Source organism: Streptopelia decaocto (genome assembly GCF_964273445.1).
Source record: "Streptopelia decaocto genome assembly, chromosome: 19".
Lineage (NCBI taxonomy): Eukaryota > Metazoa > Chordata > Aves > Columbiformes > Columbidae > Streptopelia > Streptopelia decaocto.
In genome coordinates, this window is record NC_138674.1 from 1,327,901 (window position 1) to 1,344,696 (window position 16,796).

Below are 16,796 nucleotides of genomic sequence, written 5' to 3' on the forward strand. Positions count from 1 at the left end.
GCCCAGCAGCGATGCCACGTGAACGACCCAGGGTGGGGGTGCCCGGCACCGTCCCTGCGCAGCAGCACACGCGGCTGAGCCCCCGGCTCGCCAGGTGGCCCATAGCCAGGGCACGGCCACATCGTGCCACCGCGGGACTTCCTGCGCCAGCGCCGCCGCGGCCGCGCTTCCCCGGCGGGAGGAAACGCTCAGAAGACAAAACCCTGCCCTGTTTCTCCCAGTTCTCACCCACAGCCCAGAACCGGGGCGGCCACATACCATGGGCGAGGCTGGGCTGTGCGCTCGCCTGTTTGCTTCACCCCAGCGCCAGCCCGCGGGGACGTGGGGATGGTCCCGGGCATTGCCCACGGCAAAGGGGAGTCCCGAGACTTGTTTGCTTGCTGGGGACAAAGCCATTCTTTGGCATGGGGAGGGGCTCCATGGGCACATCCATGGGGAGCTCTGCATTGCACGGCTGCATCCCCGTGCTGGGGAGCCTGGTGCTCAGAAGGGGCAGCTCATACTGGGGGCCGTGGGCTCTGCACGAGCACAGCCCGGGGTTCCTGGAGCTGGATCCCGCCGAGGAGGCTCCAGCTGGGATGCAAGGAGCCAGCTCCCCACCCCGGTTGCACAAGTGGCCCCGGGGCGCTGCCGGGCTGTGCACAAACAGCAACAGCCTGTTTACGAGCAGGCGGCGCGGGCCCGGCTGCAGGCACGGCATCGCCCCCGCCACCTGCCTCCGCAGCTCCATCACCCCGCGGCACCCCGGGGGAGGAGCGGGAGACACACCGACCCCCAGCCTGGCTGCACATCGCTCCCCGGCCACCCTCTGCTGTTCATTCCCACCGGGACAGGCCACCAGTTGTCCCCATGGACCCCATCAAACCACCGCTACGGTGCAGGGCACAAGGAGTCTTCCCGGCACAGGCACCGGCACAGTGGGTCCACCGTGCTGCACCCCCAGCATCTTGCAAAGGTACTTTGGAAGAGCAAATTTGCCTTTGGAGAGCCCAGACTGAGACAGCCTCGGGTGGGGATTTTCTCGCCAGGGCCACCCCGAGGGACTTTGGCCCCACCGTGGGTCCTCCTGCCCCAGTGGAACAGCACCCCCCGTGCCCCGTGAGCAGCCCCAGCACCGGGCAGTGCTTCTGCACCAACATCTCCCCTCCCAGCTCCTCCAGTTCACACCGACACGGCCCAGCAGCCGCCAAAATCATCCTCCAGCCAACCACAAATCCCCTGGGAATGGAGCCGAGACCCCCCAGCCAGGTCCAGACTGAGATTCTGGGGGTTGAGGAGAGAAGCCAGGGGCTCCTCCCCAGGTATTTGGAATACACCACCTCTACTCAAGCAGATGATCCCACAGTCATCATTTTAGCCTGATTTTTTGTTCTTTTTGCACTTACATTTGCCTAAAGAGAAGCCCCCCAGCGCTGAGTGGGGGTCTCAGCCCCCACGCTGCATCCCTGCTGCCCCGGGACCCGAGCATCGCCAACCCGCGCCTGAACCCAAGGTCCTGCTTATCTGCAGCACAAGCAGTCTGGTGATAAGGCCAGGGATGAGATAAGGCCAGGGAGGAGATAAGGTTCTGCAGCCTCTGCTATCACAAGGTGTGCCCCAAGGCTGAGGGGCGCTGTGCCACCTCAGCGCCCCCCGCGCCCCCGGCACACACAGCCTCTCACTCTGATGAGCTTTAAAAGATTCATTACGCTCACACACACCAGTCGCTGCTTGTTTCCAAATCAGACAATTCGTTTCATTCAGGGGAGAGGGGCGGGGGAAAAAGAAACAAAAAACATAGACAAAATCAACTAATTTGTCTGGGGAAACCTGGCAGCGAAGGTGGGGGGCCGGGGGGGGAGCGGCGCACACAACCCGGCTGCACTAGGCTCGCAATCAAAACTGGAATTGCTAATCATCGCTGCTCAGCCGAGCTGAAAGAAGAGATGCTGCCGAGGAAACCGAACCCACCGGCCACGGGAACAGGGCACGGGGGTTTCACCCGGGGCCGGTGCACGCACCTGAGCCTTCCTCGGACGCCTCCTCCTCCTCGCTGCCTCATCACAGCCCTGCGTGCCCCGCCGAGCACCGCGCACAGGGACACGGCACAGCCCGCGACGGGAGGATGCAAAAAACCCCCCCTGGGAGCGGGGACAGCGGCTCTTGGCCCCCCCGGTGCCTGTCCGAGCCCTGAGCCTTCTCCCTCCCACCCAAGTCAGTGCCACCCGGCGCCTGGGCACGGCGAGGGAAGGAACCGCGGGGGATCGGCGCGCTCGGTCCCGTTCCCAGGATCCACAGCTGGGACGTGCCAGCGCGTGGGCACCCCCACCTCCGGCAGAGCCAGCCTGGCCTTCAAAAGAGGAGGATTAGAGGAAAAAAGACCAAAACAACCCCCTCTCCGTGCATGTTTGCTTCCCAGCGTCCGCGCCAGGCTATAAATACCCAGCACGCTCCGTTCCGCTGTGGGGTTTGGGGGCTTCAATGGGACTCGGGATGGGAGGAAGGGAGTGGGACACTCACTGGGGGACACTGCGGGGGACACGGGGACAGGGCAAGCTGTGTCTTGCCCCGGGGCGATGTGGGAGCAGGGCACGGTGGCCGCAGGTCGGGCAAGCTGGACCCGGCCAGTGGCTGTGCCGGGGGGTGGCAGTGCCACGGGGGGGGCTGGGACACGGGGGACAAGCGGGGGAGAGGCAGAGGAAACCCGCGAAGGGCCCTGGCGGCAGCGGGACGGGTGCCACGCTCAGGGAAAGGCAGCGCCGAGCGGCACCGGGGCAGCCGGCGCAGCCGCCTCCCAGCGCTGCCCCCCCCAGGACGAGCAGAGCGGGAGGGGGCGAGCGCAGAGGAGAACCCTCTGTGGGGACATCCCGCCCCAGATCTCTCCGTTCAGCATCCAGCGCCGCCCCCCCCAGCCCGCGGAGGAGGACGGGGCGCAGGGGTGACGCTGGGGCGATGCTGGGGGCTGCAGGGAGCGCCCCTGGGTGGGGGAAGCTCTTTTAAGTGCAGCCCCGCCGCAGGATTGCTACCTCGTTAGAGAGCAATTAGAGACTAATTAGCCGACGGTAACACCCAAACCCCGATCAGGAAATGGGAGCGCAGGCGTGCGCAGGAGCACACACACCCCGGGAACCCCAGAGCGGGGACACGATACGTCAGAGGGACACGCCCGGCCCCAGAGAGGTCACCGGCTCAAATCCCCGCCCTGCTGGCTCCGTGCCTCAGTTTCCCCACCTGTGACGGGGCATCCCGGTCCCAGCCGCTGCCCTGCTCCTCCCCAGGGCCATCGGCACAGCCCCCGGCCCTGCCCTCCACCGCAGCCCCCCCGGCACCCCAAAAAGCACCGGCAGCGGCTGTGCCCTGGCGAGGAGCATCCTCATCCCACCAGCCCCAGTCCTATGAACTGGGAACTGGGGTCTGCGCTGCTCTGCTTGCTGCCCACAAGCATCTTCCCGTGAGCCCCAAGAGCCCATTCCCAGTGGGGCCAGGGCTGTGGTGGCACCCGGAGCAGGGCCACCCTGTCATCCCAGGGACGGGCCAGTCCTGCTCTCAGCCACCCCAAACCCCCTGTGAGCCCCTGCCCGGGACGGCTCCTAACACCAGGTGAACTTTAACCACATAAATAACATTCCTGCTGGTTCCCCGCCGGCACAGCCCTTATCTGCGGTGGGCGAGCGCAGTTCTGTCCCTGTCCTCAGCCCGGAGAGGCCACCAGCCCTATCGCTGTGCCCAAGGACACTGGGGAAGGGGACAGCGGGGTCACAGGCAGGAGCTGGACCATCCCCACCAGCACCACGAGCCCATCCCAAGCTACCAGAGACCCTTGGGAACAAGGGGGGCGACGTTTTACCACCAGAGCCTCCTGCGATGGCAGCAGGGGACAAGGTCACGCCAAGAAGAGGTTGCAGCTCGTGGGGAGAACAGGGACGGGATGCGGAGCGGCAGTGCTGACGGTGGGTGAAGGGCCTGGCATCTCCGGGGAGCGACGGGAAACGAGCTCCTTCCTCCCCTCCGGGAACTCGTCACCGCGATCGCAGCTGAGTGTTGGAGCCCAGCGGCCGCGGAGCTCGCACGTAGCTCTCGAAACCCTCATCTCTCTGACAAGCGGGAGAGCAGCCGGCAGCCAGAGCCGGGGCTGCGGGCGGCATGAGAAAGGTCACCGCGTTTGCACATTCACAAAACATGCATTAAAAAAAAAGGAAGAGGGAAAAAAAATCCCGCGCTTGCACAGTAGATCCAGCAAACACACACATCGGTACAGCCACCCTGCCCCAGCACCCCGGATTTGGCAGGCTGGCACCACGCAATTGCCTTTAAACTAATCAGGCACAGGCGAAACCAGCAGATTTATCTCTCCTGATTTGCTTTTGCTTTCTGGGCCCTGCGGGTGCAATCGCATTTTCAAATTCTCTGGGAGAATAGAGGCTAGAAAATGAGTTTCAGTGCATCAAGCAGATGGCCGGGAGCCGGGGCTCTAGGGGGGCCTCCCGCCCCCCGACCTCCCCAGGAAGGTGCTGAGCGGCACCCGCTGCCCGGCCCCGGCGTGCGGCGGCTCCGCAGTGCTCAGGGAGCTCAGGGTTCGCCGTGCGGAACCGGCCGAGCAGGGCTGGGAGGCGGCCGGTGCTGCCGGTGCTGCCAGACTGGTCTTGGCTGCTCTGCCAGGCGCCAGGCACGGGTGGGAGCCCGACCCACGGCACTTCATCCCCTCACTCTGTGGGGCAGGTGCTCCCGCCCCGGCTGCCCCCGAGAGGCATCGCCCAGCCCAGCCCCAGGCACCGGAGCAGTGGGAGGATGTGGGAGGATGCGGGAGGATGCTCTCTGCTCCATCACCAAGCAAACCACAGGGACAAACCCCAGCCCCAGTTCCCAACTCCGGTCCCCCAGGGGCTGGGAACACTGCGGGGATGGGGAGGGACGGTACCTGGTGAGGGGGGACGGTGGCAGTGGAGGGGGCAACTGAGCCCCCTCGCTGGATCCTGCATCCCTGCTCTGAGAACAAAGGGCTGCGCTGCAAAGGCTCTGGCGAACAATTACCAGCGGGACTCCACTTAATTACCAGCGGGACTCGGGGGCTCTGAGCAGCTGAACCGCCACCCGGGTCCCAGGAACTCCTTTAAATAACGAGAGGAGAATCAAGCGGCTGTTTGGAGACATGGTGGGGGTGCGGGGTGGTGGAAGAAAACCCCAAGCAGGGAGACAGGTCTGTGGGACACGCACAAAGGGGTCACCAACACGGCACAGGGGATCACGGACACGGCACAGGGTGTTCGGAGCAGAGCATTTGTCGACAGGATGCCAGGCGCACACAGAAGCCGTCTCATTATCCCCTAATTAGTGCCTTGCCAGCTCCTGCAATTAACACCCATGCAAACGGCTGTTGTTGAGGTAAACAGAGGGTTAGAAGCATCCTCGAGAGCCGGGGGCCCTGGCAGGGTGCAGACCACCCATGGGCACGCGCTGAGGAGCAGGTGCTGAGCCTGGGGGGTCCGACCCACCTCCCCAAACCCCTCAGCTGCTCTGGGAGAGCTGGCAGGGCTGGGTGCTCGCACCCTTGCTGCAGGGCTGCCCTGCACCTGGCAGGGAGCAGCACGGCCCCGGCAGCACCGTGTGAGGCTGTGGCACTGCCCAGAGCACCCTAGGACACCGGGTGTCACCGGCAGGACCTCATGAGGCTGGTGGCACTACCCAGAGCATCCCAGGGCAGCGGGTGTCACCAGCACCACATGCACGGAGCACCCACGCCCCAGATGGACGGGAGAGCCCTTCACCCCAGCTCAGCCCGTGACCCGGGAGCAGCCGGGGCTGGACTCCAGGTCCTGCCTCAGCACGGTGTTTATTCGAAAGTCGTCTCCTTTAGAAACATCAAAGGAAAAAAAAACGCCCAGGTCTTAAATGGCCTTTCTCCAGCTGACCCAGAAACGTGGATCAAGAGCTGTCTCATCCCTTAATTGAGAAGTTGGTGACTTTGAATCGTTATTAAAGAGCTTTGGTGAACTCACAGATTAAGGGCACAACCGTCACCCAGCCTGACTCCCCGCACGCCGGAGCAGCAGCAGCCGCTGCTCCCAGGAGCGCTCACCAGGCAATTCCGAGCGAAAACTGAAACAAAACCAGAACCGCGCTGGAAACCAGGAGGGCCCTGTCCTGTCTGCACAGAAACAACCCATTTCTAGGGTATTTTCCAGCTTTGGGCTCTGGAAGGAGCGGGCAGGGCTGGGGGGGTCGGCATGTCCCCCTTGCTGTCCCTGCAGGTCCCCTCTGCCCCGCACCCCTCACCAGGGGATGCTCTGCAGCAGCGCCATGAAATCGGGGGTGTTTAGGAGAGGAGCGCTGGCAGGGACCCCCACACACCGCGGTGCTGCCGTGGGGCGGTGGGAAGGGGCAGCCGGAGCGCGGCTTCCCCAGGCGGGTGCGGAGCTGCCAGATCCAGGGGAAAAGCCAGGCTTAAGAGGAGACAGCACATTCCTCAATGCGCTACTTCTGTCTGCTGCGGATTATCGTGTTTCAAGCTAAGGAAAACAGAAGGGGGGGATGCTACTACAAACGAGAGAGAGCAGCAGTGATGGAGCCGCGCTCTCCCCTCCAGCGAGCACGGGCGGGCAGGAGAAACCCCCAGCCCCGCGGGTTCCCAGGGGCACAGATGGAGCAGAAAACAACCCCAGAGCTCAGCTGCTCGGGGTCCAGGCGGCCGCACCAGCCTCGACGGGGGATTAAGCCCCACGCTGCCCACCTGGGGGGTGTTTGTGCCCAGCGCAAGGCCTGGCCACAGAGCAGCAGCGTGCACGGGTGTGCAATGGGTGCGTGCACGGGTGTGCAGTGGGTGCACACACACCCTGCCATGCACACAGTGAGCTGTGCTCGGCAGACGTGGCGATGCTGGCGCATCTTCCTGGGGTGGTGGGGAGCAGCGGGGGGGCCGCCAGCACCCGGCGCGGATCTCCCCCCCCGGCCTGCTCCTGCCCGTCCTCCTCTCCCTCATCCTCGCCAGCCCGGCGGCTGCTCCCACTGGTTTCTATGGGAACTCAGCAGGAAAACATGGTTTCCAGCAAGGCCAGTGCCGGCCCCGGCAGCCCAAACCCTGGCAGCGAGCTGCCCCATCGAGGGGTTTGCCTGGGGGACCCCCACACCTGGCCCTGCCCCCTGTGCCCCCTCCCCACGAAGGTGACGGGGTGCTCAGAGCCAGGACGGTGCTGGCGGGTGCTGCAGCAGGGTGGGGGCCACTGGCCACCGGGGGGGACAGGTATTGCACTCACCATGTGATTGCTAGCAGACGCTCAAGAATTTTAATGCCTCGGCCTCCCCTTCTCTGGGAGTCCTAATGCAGAGGAGGGAACGGGGTCCCTGGGGCCATGCAGGAAATTCTTGTCCTCCCCCAGTGCAGGGGACAAGGGGGACCAGAGCGGATCAGAGCAGGACAGGAGCTCTCCCTCCCACAAGGAAATACCAGAGCAGCTCCGGGATGGGAACCGGCGCAGCCACACGCACGGACAGAGCCCGGTGTGTGTGTGCATGTGTGCACACGCGTGTGCATGGCTGTGCACCGCAGGATGAGCCATGTGGGGAGCAGCAGTCCCAGTTCCTGCCCCGGAGATACACAGTAGGATGCACGGCGGGATGTACAGTAGGATGTACAGCGGGATGCACGGCAGGATGCATGGTGGGATGTACAGCGGGATGCACAGCGGGATGTACAGCGGGATGCACAGCGGGATGCACAGCGGGATGCAGACGCTCTTGACGTGGAGAAGTGGGAGAAACCAACGGGTGCTGCTGATTCCCAGCTGCAGAGCAGCACGCAGCGCCGCAAACAGCGTTGCCTGCCTGGAAGGATGGATTCTCCTGCAGCAAATGCCACCCCGGTTCCCTCTGTGCCCGGTCCCTGGCAGGCCTGCCTGCACCCCGGGATGGCCGTGCACCCCCCAGCACAGCTCCCCTCCTGTCTCCTGGCACAGAGGGATCACACAGCTGCTCCAGCAGCCATCTGGAGGGGGGAGCCAGCCCCCCGCACCCAAGGGACCACAGCACACGTCACACAGGCAGGATGGCGGGGCCAGGCGGTACAGATCAAACCATGCACACAGAACAGCCCCTGCAAAGCCGTGCTGGAGCTCCCTCCGCAGAGGGGCGTCGCATCCAGAGCGGGGTCCCCACCAGGCCCCAGGGGACAATGGCCCTGAGTGGCCAGTCCAGCCCCTTCCGCTGGGGTTTAATAGACTCGTGGCGTATTTAACATGCCCCATCATGTGATGAAGCAGAGCCTGCTCCTTCAGATCTCACAGCGGCGCAACAAAGCTGCGATTGACTGCTCAGGGTAGCGGCTGCGGCTCGCTCGCCGTCTCCGGCACCGCCAGACACCTCGATGCAGGGGGGTCCAGGCAAGCACAGCATCTCGCAGGCACAGCGTCCCCACGGCAGTTTGCTCTCTGCCAAGGGGGAGGAGGATGGCTCTCTGCTAACCAGCGAGCCCAGGGAAGCGCTTGGGTCCCTGGGAAGCACCAGGCAACATCTCGGGCTCCATCCATCACAGCCCATCCTGGCTGCGACCCCGGCAAAGCACCAGCCACGGGGACCAGCCCCACATGTGGAGCTGGGGGTTCTGGCCCATTCGAGCAACCGGTCACGATCACGGGGGTCTTGGGGTGCTGTGCCGGGGCTCCAAAAGCCGGGTGTCTCCCGGAGCCTCACTGCTCCCCACCTGCGCACACAGCCGGGACCAACCCTGGGGGACCCCAACCCACAGCTGCAGGCTCTGGGGACAGGAGCCAGCGTACAGCACACAAACACACCGCGGGGACAGCGCAGGGGATCCCCACTTCTCCCCAAAAGGGCGAGGGGGTGCAGGGGGGCCTGGCCCCTGGGGCAGCCGGGAGGTGCTGGTCCCCGCAGCGCACCCCGCTGCGGCCATGGGGTGTGCTCAGGGCAGCCCGGGACCCCCCGGCTGGAGCACAGCTCCCCCCGCCCTCCCCGAAAACAGCCCCCCGTGCACAGCCCGCCCGGGGCACCCGGCTCCGCGGGGGGATGCTCAGCCGCCCCCCCGCAGCGCCCGGGAGGAGGAGGAGAAGGAGGAAGGGGAGGAAGGGGAGGAAGGGAACCGCGCTGCGGGCACTCACCGTGCGGGGCGGGCGGCGGCCGGGACCCCCCCGCTGCCTACGGGCGCAGCATCTTCCCGGGCAGCCCCAGCCCGATCCGGAGCCGCAGCCGGAGCCCGATCCGGAGCCGGAGCTGGAGCCGGAGCTGGGCATGCTCGGGGGCCGCCGAGCGGCACGTGACGCCGGGCTGGCACCGAGCACCGCGGGGGGGCCGCGCCCGCCGCCCCCGCCTCCCCGCGCTGCCCCCCGGCGCCACCCGCCATGGACCGCGCCGCCCCCGACGTCACCTGCGGGAGCCGCTGCCGTGCTGCCCCCCCCAGCAGCACCTGGGGGGCTGCACCGCACTGCCCCCCCGCACACACCCCTGCATCCCTTGGGGGAGCAGCTGGGACCGCGCTCCCCCCTGCATCCCTGCATCGCGGGGACAACCAGGACTGTGCTCCCCATTGCATCGCGGGGACAACCAGGACTGTGCTCCCCCCTGCATCCCACATCTCTCGGAGTAGGGGAGCCCATTTGTTCCCAGCCAGACCCATGGGACCCTCTACAAGGGGTGAGGCAGCACCCCCAGGCTCTGCACCCCCAGGAGAGCTGCCTGCAGGGACGATGCAGAATGCAGGGGGCAGGCAGCAAAACAGCTCAACAACCTCAGCTTGTTCTCTGGAGCACAAAGGCCACCACTTGGTGCCCTGGGCCAGTGGTGGCTCAGGTAGGGCTGGCAGGACCCCTCCCTGGCCCTGCTCAGACCCCAGCCCCGGCTCAGTGTCTCCCAGGCTGCAGAGCCCGCTGCTCACAGAGGTGCTTGGGGAGCTGCAAACTCCAGCCCCACGGCGATGGCACCATGCCCTGCTCCATGGCACTGCCCCGCTCCTGCCTGTCCCAGCTGCCGCGCACCGCGGGCAGGCTGCTGCCTGCACCCCGCTCGGAGCCTGCAGGGACCCTCCATACTCTGCAGCCAGGCTGGCACGGGGAGGGACGGGGGCTCTGCGGGAAAGAAAACCCAACATCTGCCCTTGATCCTATAATCCCCCCATCAGCCACGCGGTGTTAGAGGCTGGGGAGGGGGTTGGCTTTCACTGGATGCTCCGCATCCTGCATCTCATCCGAAAGACGCAGACACAGCGGAGCCTTTTCTCCTGTGAGCAGGACCAGGGCAGAAAAAGAGCCCTTTTTAACCAGCATTGCTGCCCTGCAGGAGCACCCGGCTGGGTGCTGCCCTCCCGCACCCGGTGCTGGAGGGTGCCCGGCATCGCGCGGAGCCAGCGGCTCCCCGCTCTGCAGCTGGGCCCAGTGCACGTGTGCAGCAACGTGCAGGGCATGCACCGCTGCGCCAGCCTCAATGCCACCTTGTGGGGGCTGTGGCAAAGGCAGGAGCCAGCGCAGCCACCGCCAGGGCTGGGGAGCAGCTCTCGGGCAGGGCCCCCCAGCTCCAGTCCCAACCCTCTCCCTGCTCTGCCGTGGCGCTGGTGCACAGGGCACCACGAGCACGGATAATAACCAGCTGAGCGCGGGGAAGACGGTCCCTGCCGTGGGGAAGCGCGGCAGATGTGCTGCAGACACGCAGCTCCAACCTGACCGGGAGCTTCAGCACCGCAGCCCTCACCCGGCAAACCCCACTCGCGGTGACGTTTGCAGCTCTGTGACTCAAACACGGGGCCAATTCAAGGACACCGTGGCTCTGCTCGGCAGATTAGACTGGATAATCCCGGCGCTTTGCTCCAGCCCTCAGCCCACCTTGGGATCTTTGCTCTCGTCGCGTTTACAGCGTCTGAGCACACAGAGAAACCTCCATGCGCGCCAGACAGGGACGGGCTCAAAGATCCCACCCGAGACACCCCCACCCAGCGGGACCTGGAGCCCCATGAGAGGCGACAACGGCAGCAGCACCTGCAGCTCAGCCCGTCTAGACAGCAACACCACCCTGCCAGGGTCGTGGTTCCTGGGCGGGAGGGACAAGAGGCGATGGGAAACAACCCGCCGGGATGAACCGGGGTCTGGAAGCGATGCCTTGGGTCAGATCCTCACCGAGATCCAGTCCCAGCAGGCAGAGCCAGCTCCGCGCTGCGCGCCCCGAGCAGTGCGCGCCCCGGGGACCCCAGCGCCCCCGAGCTGCCTCCCACACGGGCTGGGTGCTGCAGGAACCGGGAGAAAGTCCCCTGGGCTCTGGGGATGACACAGGGCAGGGGGTGGCTGGCTCGCCCACGCCACCCTGGAGCTCCCGGAGCCCTCAGAAGAGACATTTGCATCCGAAATGGTGACTTGGCACAGGAGCTCATTTGTGCTCAGGGATGGGGCGAGACTCGCCTGTCCCAGCAGCACCGGTTGTAGCATCCAGGGCCAAGACGTAGCCCAGAGCTGGGTCTGGTCCCTGCTGACAGGGACGGTGACTCCAGCCTGGCCTGGCTGGGCTGGCGGGAGCTCCAGCCCGAGCACTCAGGTCTGGATCCCTACAGCATCTGAGACGTGGCCCTGCACATGGCTACAAACCCGACACGCTGCAGGGTTTGTGCAGCTGCTGGGACCACGGGACCATCACGACCACATCTGCGGCAGCGCGGGACGAGCCTCGGCAGGGCCGTGGGCACCCACCACCCACCCGCACCTCAGCGTGGACTCGCAGCCCCATCCTCGAGCCACATGATGCTCCAAAGCCTCCCAAACCACATCTCCTGCTGGAATGCAGCAGCCTGTGCTGCACTCGCCAGGATTTTGGCAGCAGCCGCCCCTGAGCACAGACAGGTCCAGGGAGCAGCATCCTCTGGGCTGCAACGGTGTCTGCGAGCAGGAGGTAGAAACTTCACCCCCCAGCCCCTTCTCACTTACTTGATGAAGTAGAAGCCCCCGTGCAGCGTGGTGTCCACCTCCCAGCCTCGGGGCAGCCCTGGAAGGACAGGACAGAAGGTTGTCACCTTCCCTCGCCCTGCGCAGCCCCTGCCCCCCCAATTCGTGCCCTGCTGCGGGTTGGGGTGTCACAGCGGAGCACAGCGCTGGCCCGAAGGATCTGCTGCCGGACGGTTCGCGATGCTCCGTGTCACACCAAGGCAAGGCAGCTGCGGAGGAGACCCCGCTTGCAAGAGGCAGCGCTAGAGAAGGGCCAGAGCGCACGGGATGATCGTGACACCCGTGGGGTGTCTTGTCATATATTCAATCTGTGTTTTTAAAGCAGCTTGGGGCCCCTGAGGCACAGGGCAGAAGGGGGTCTCTCGAAAGCCCTCTGAGAACATCTCCAGCTGCAAACCCCACGCCTGAGAGATGCAGCGTCATTTGGAGCCCCCGCACCCCTCCAGCCGCAAGGCAGCTCCTGCTCGCCCAGCTTTTCGGGGACCCCGTTGTGTTTCTGGAGGATTTCACCCCACAGCTCCAGATCACGCTCAGTGTGTGGGGAGGACAGAGGCCGAGCCGCGGGACCGTCCCTTACCGGCGCAGGAGAAGTGCCCGCTCTGGATGGTGTAGCCGGTGCCGGGGTGCACCCAGCTCGTGGACTTGGTCTCGTCGCTGCAAAACACACAGAGCGGGGCTGTCAGCACCCGCGGGGGCCCCTTCCCATCGCCCGGGGAGGGTCTTTGCAACATGGGGGCCTTTTCCGGGCAAAAGAATGGAAGGACGGGATTTTAGGGCAAGGGGGGAACAGCATCCATGACCCCAGGACAGCACCGAGCCCCGAGGAGAGAGAAGAGCAGGGAAAGGAGAGTGTGCGATAGGGAAGCAGGCAGGGGCTTGCAGCAGGTGGGACCCCTCATTCCCAGCCCAGACTAAGCCCCCCAGCCCCTGCAGCCCCCAACTCGCGCTCCAGGCTCCCCCCGCAGCCCGGCTCTCCCCCATCCCCACGCAGCCCCCGCTCCCCGCCAGCGGCCGGGCAGGACCGTACTTGATGAAGAAGATGCGCCCGTCCCCGCAGACGCCGTAGGTCCACCTGCCCGGCAGGTCCAGCCAGTCGATGTCATCGGCCATGGGGACGGGGGGGGCTCGGGGACGGAGCAGCCCCGCGCTGTGACGGGGACAGCACCAAACAGCTCCCGGTCCCCCAGGAGCAGCCAAGCTCAGACCTTCCACCCGGACTCTGTTTGCTGCAAATAACCCAGGAGGGAGGGAAAAGAAGAAATCCCAACCGAACCCGTGGAGTTAACCCTGTGGGAGCCGGGGTGCAGAGGGCACCCTCCCAGCACCGCCAGGTGACTCTCGGGGCCAGCCCGTCACGGCTTCCTCCACTGCCTACTCGCTGTAATTACCGTCAATTAACTCGGGGTGAGTAATTATGGAGTTGTTACTTCCCTCTCCCGTTCATTTTAAACAATGTCAAATTCTTCTCGCCGTCTGATCTCGCAGCCAAGCCGAGGCAGTATGTAGGGCACCCTGATCATTATCTGCGGCGCTTGCAGAGCTCCCCGATGGGGATTTTCTCTCTGCTCATTCTTAGCCGTCAATTAAATGTCTTTTAAGGGGAAAGGTGGGGTCTGGGAGGCACCTGGGCTGGGTGGCTGTGAAGGAGGCAATTGGCCTCGTGTCTCCTTGCAGAGCTTCTCATGGCACAAGGAGAAAGATGCTGGTTCAGGGGAGGCCTGAGAGCTGGGAAGGAAGGAGCTTGTGCACATCAGAGCAGGTCCCTGCCAGGGTTTGGGGAAACCAGTTCGCCCCGAGCCCCAGGAAGGCTCTTTCTATAGCTCTTCGAACCACTGGGTAAGAAAAACCTCTGGTTAGTCCCAGCGAGCCCATCAGGACAGCACCGGATGGGACCCCTTGATGTCCTGGGTATTGATTCACCCGGGGAATCTGAATTTTGTGGGAGAAATTCTCCCCTGTAAACCGCGGGCCAAGCTCGTGTCCTGCTGTGCCATCAGCTCTGTGCTCTGCATTGGCTTTTGTGCAAGATCGGGCTGAGCGGGGACAGTGTCACCCCGAGCCCGCCCGCCCCGCTCACGCTCCCGTCTGTGAGCTGAACCTCAGTTACCGACCACGGGAACTCCCAGGGCTTTGATGCTGCAATGTGCCCCGAGATCCGGGAGGTCACGGCATCACCCCGGGGCAGGCGGCTCTGCCTCCTCTGCCTCCCCGGCCAAAGGTGGTGAAGAAACCCCAGAGCTTAATCCTCACGCCCAAAGCCCCGGAGCACACAAGCAGCATCTCAGGGCAGCTCACGAACAGGCGGCTGAGGAAAAAGCTGCCACATCAAGCTGTTCTCATCATGGTTTTTTGGGGGGATCCCCCACAGCCAGCCCTGGGTGGGAGGGGCTCATGGCATGTGCTGGGTCAAGGCAGAAATAGTTTGATAAAGTCAAACACAGCCAAAGGTCTGTCCCTAAGATGCCCTCATCCTATTTCAGTGCTGGGGGAGGTTCTGCGGGGACAACCATGGCACTCCAGGAAACAACGGGTTCCCCACCGCACAGCTCTCAAAACCAACACTGATTTATTTCTATGGATGTGAAACAGAAACCTGCAGATGCCGGAGCCGCCCAAGCCCCCGCGCAGCCCCGGGCTCCGGCGCTCGCTGAGCGCAGCCCTGACCCGCCAGCCAGGGCAAGGCCTCCCCGGTTCTGCAGAAGCCGTTCTTGCACACAGCTCGAGGGCACGGGCGATGTCCATCACAGATAAGCTCATATCATCTTAAAAGAGAACCTTCCTTCTGCAGCAGGAAGGGTGCATTTCCCTGACCATGTGTATCCTCAGCATCCCCTCGCTTGCCCGTGGCCATCACGGGGACCAGCTCATCCCAAGGACCAGCCCATCCCTCTGACACCCAGAGCAGGGAGGAGAAGGAGCTTTGTCAGACCTTTGGTGAGGAATCCGAGCAGCTCCAGGCTCTCTCTTGCCAGGTATATAAATCAGCTTTTATTGCTTTCCACGAGAGAATTTCCCCCCCCTATTTCTTCCTGTCTTAATGCAGTGGAAATTCAAAGGGGAAATACCAGCGGGACTTTTTGTTTTCATGTGGTTTAAAATCCTTTTAAAAGCTCCTTGCTCACAAGCACCCAGGTTATGGAGGAAGGGGACAGCAAGCGGGCACACACCGCGCTGCTCTTTGCAAAACCACCTGCATTCGGTGCAGAGAAGCCCAGCAGGTGTAGCAAGAAACAGCCCCAGCACATCCAGCATCTTCTAGAGCCGTGCCCAGGGCACCGGGTCACCCTTGTGCACGAGATGCCACTTTGGGCGGGTGGTTTCACTCACCAGCGTGCCAGGAGCAGCCCCAGCACCGCGGGGACTCCCGGCCACGGCGGGACAGGCGGAGAACAAAAGGCAAAGGGAGCAAAACACGCGGAAAAGGGCTGCGCTGGGCGAGCAACGGCGGGACACGGCACCGCGGGGCTGGCTGCGGCCACAGGGGACGGCCGGGGCTGACACCCACTGTGGTGACACCCGTCACGGTGACACCCGTCGCAGTGACACCCACCGCTGTGACCTGCCCGGCCCAGGGAAGCAAACGGAGGCCGGGGAAGTTTCCTGCACCGAGCCCTCGTGGGTCAGACGTGAGGAATGCGACGAGACCGGGCGGTTCTGCACGGAGAGGGATGATTATGGTCTGTCCCGCGCTGGTGCTCGCTCCGGGGTGACGCAGCACCCCGGGCGGGGGGCACAGCACCCATGGGCGGAGGGACGGGTGGGGGACAGCGGGGGGACACTCACCCAGAAGCGCCTTGGGGGCCCCGGCAGCGAGTCCGGTGCTGCCGCACGGTTCTGGCACCATCTCCTGGACAAAAGCTTCCCCAGAAACAAGAGCAGAAATGCAGCTGCAGAGCAAGTGAGCCGGGTACCCCGCTCCACCCCAGCCTGGTGCACCCCGAGATGCTCATTGTGCCCCCCAGCCATTAAGACACAATCCGCCCCCGTAACTTCAGTCTCCTCGCTCCCTTTCCTCCTCAAAGGCCCCATTTGGGGGCCAGGCTGGGGACACGATGGCCGTGGCCCCTGTGCTTTGCAACCCCGGGGGGGCAGGACACGGCTCCCTCCCGGCTTTCCCGGCTGGAACACAGAGACCAGTAACCCCCTGGGGTGAGACAGAGCTGCTCAGCAAAAAGCCTAATTGCTTCATATTCTTTATGTCTGGTTGTAAACGGGTTGTAATTTGAGGGACGGTGCCAGGGAGCGCCGCTGCCGGGAGCCGCTCGCGCATCCCGCCGATCCAGACACCCCGATTACAAGCAGATGTGTAACAGCCCTTTATCACCAATCCCAGGGTCGCATTTACCACCAGGCACAGCAACCAAACCCACCCCGAGAACTCGCAGCCCGCGTTACGGCAGCTCCATCCATGGAGCGGAGCCAACGCAAGCCCCCCAGCCCCAGAAGTGAAACGTCCCCTTGGCCACAAGCCTCGCGTAACCTCAGATCCGGCCTCCATTCTCTCAGCAGCCTCACCAGCAAAGCCCGAGCCAAGGAGCCTGGTGCACGAGGGGGGAGAAGGTGCTGAATCCAAATGTCCCCACTGGGTCTTTGTCTCAGCACAAAGTCCCTGTGGGAGCCCCAGGCGCGCGTCCCAGCCCAGGCTGCTCTGTGTGTGCGGAGGGGCTGCAGCCAGCAGTGATTTTCTGGTTTCCGTCCCTATTTTCCGTCTCTCGGGGCCGGGGAGGGAAGGCAGCCGGCGTTTCCCACGGGGCCAGGGGCAGCGGGGCAGGAAAAGCTGCTCCAGAGCCGCGCTCAAGGTGTTAAACCCCACAGACCCACCGAGCAGCACATCCCTGTTTTCCAAGAGGGACCTTTATTTTCCCTGCTGTACGTATCAGTTCTTCGCGG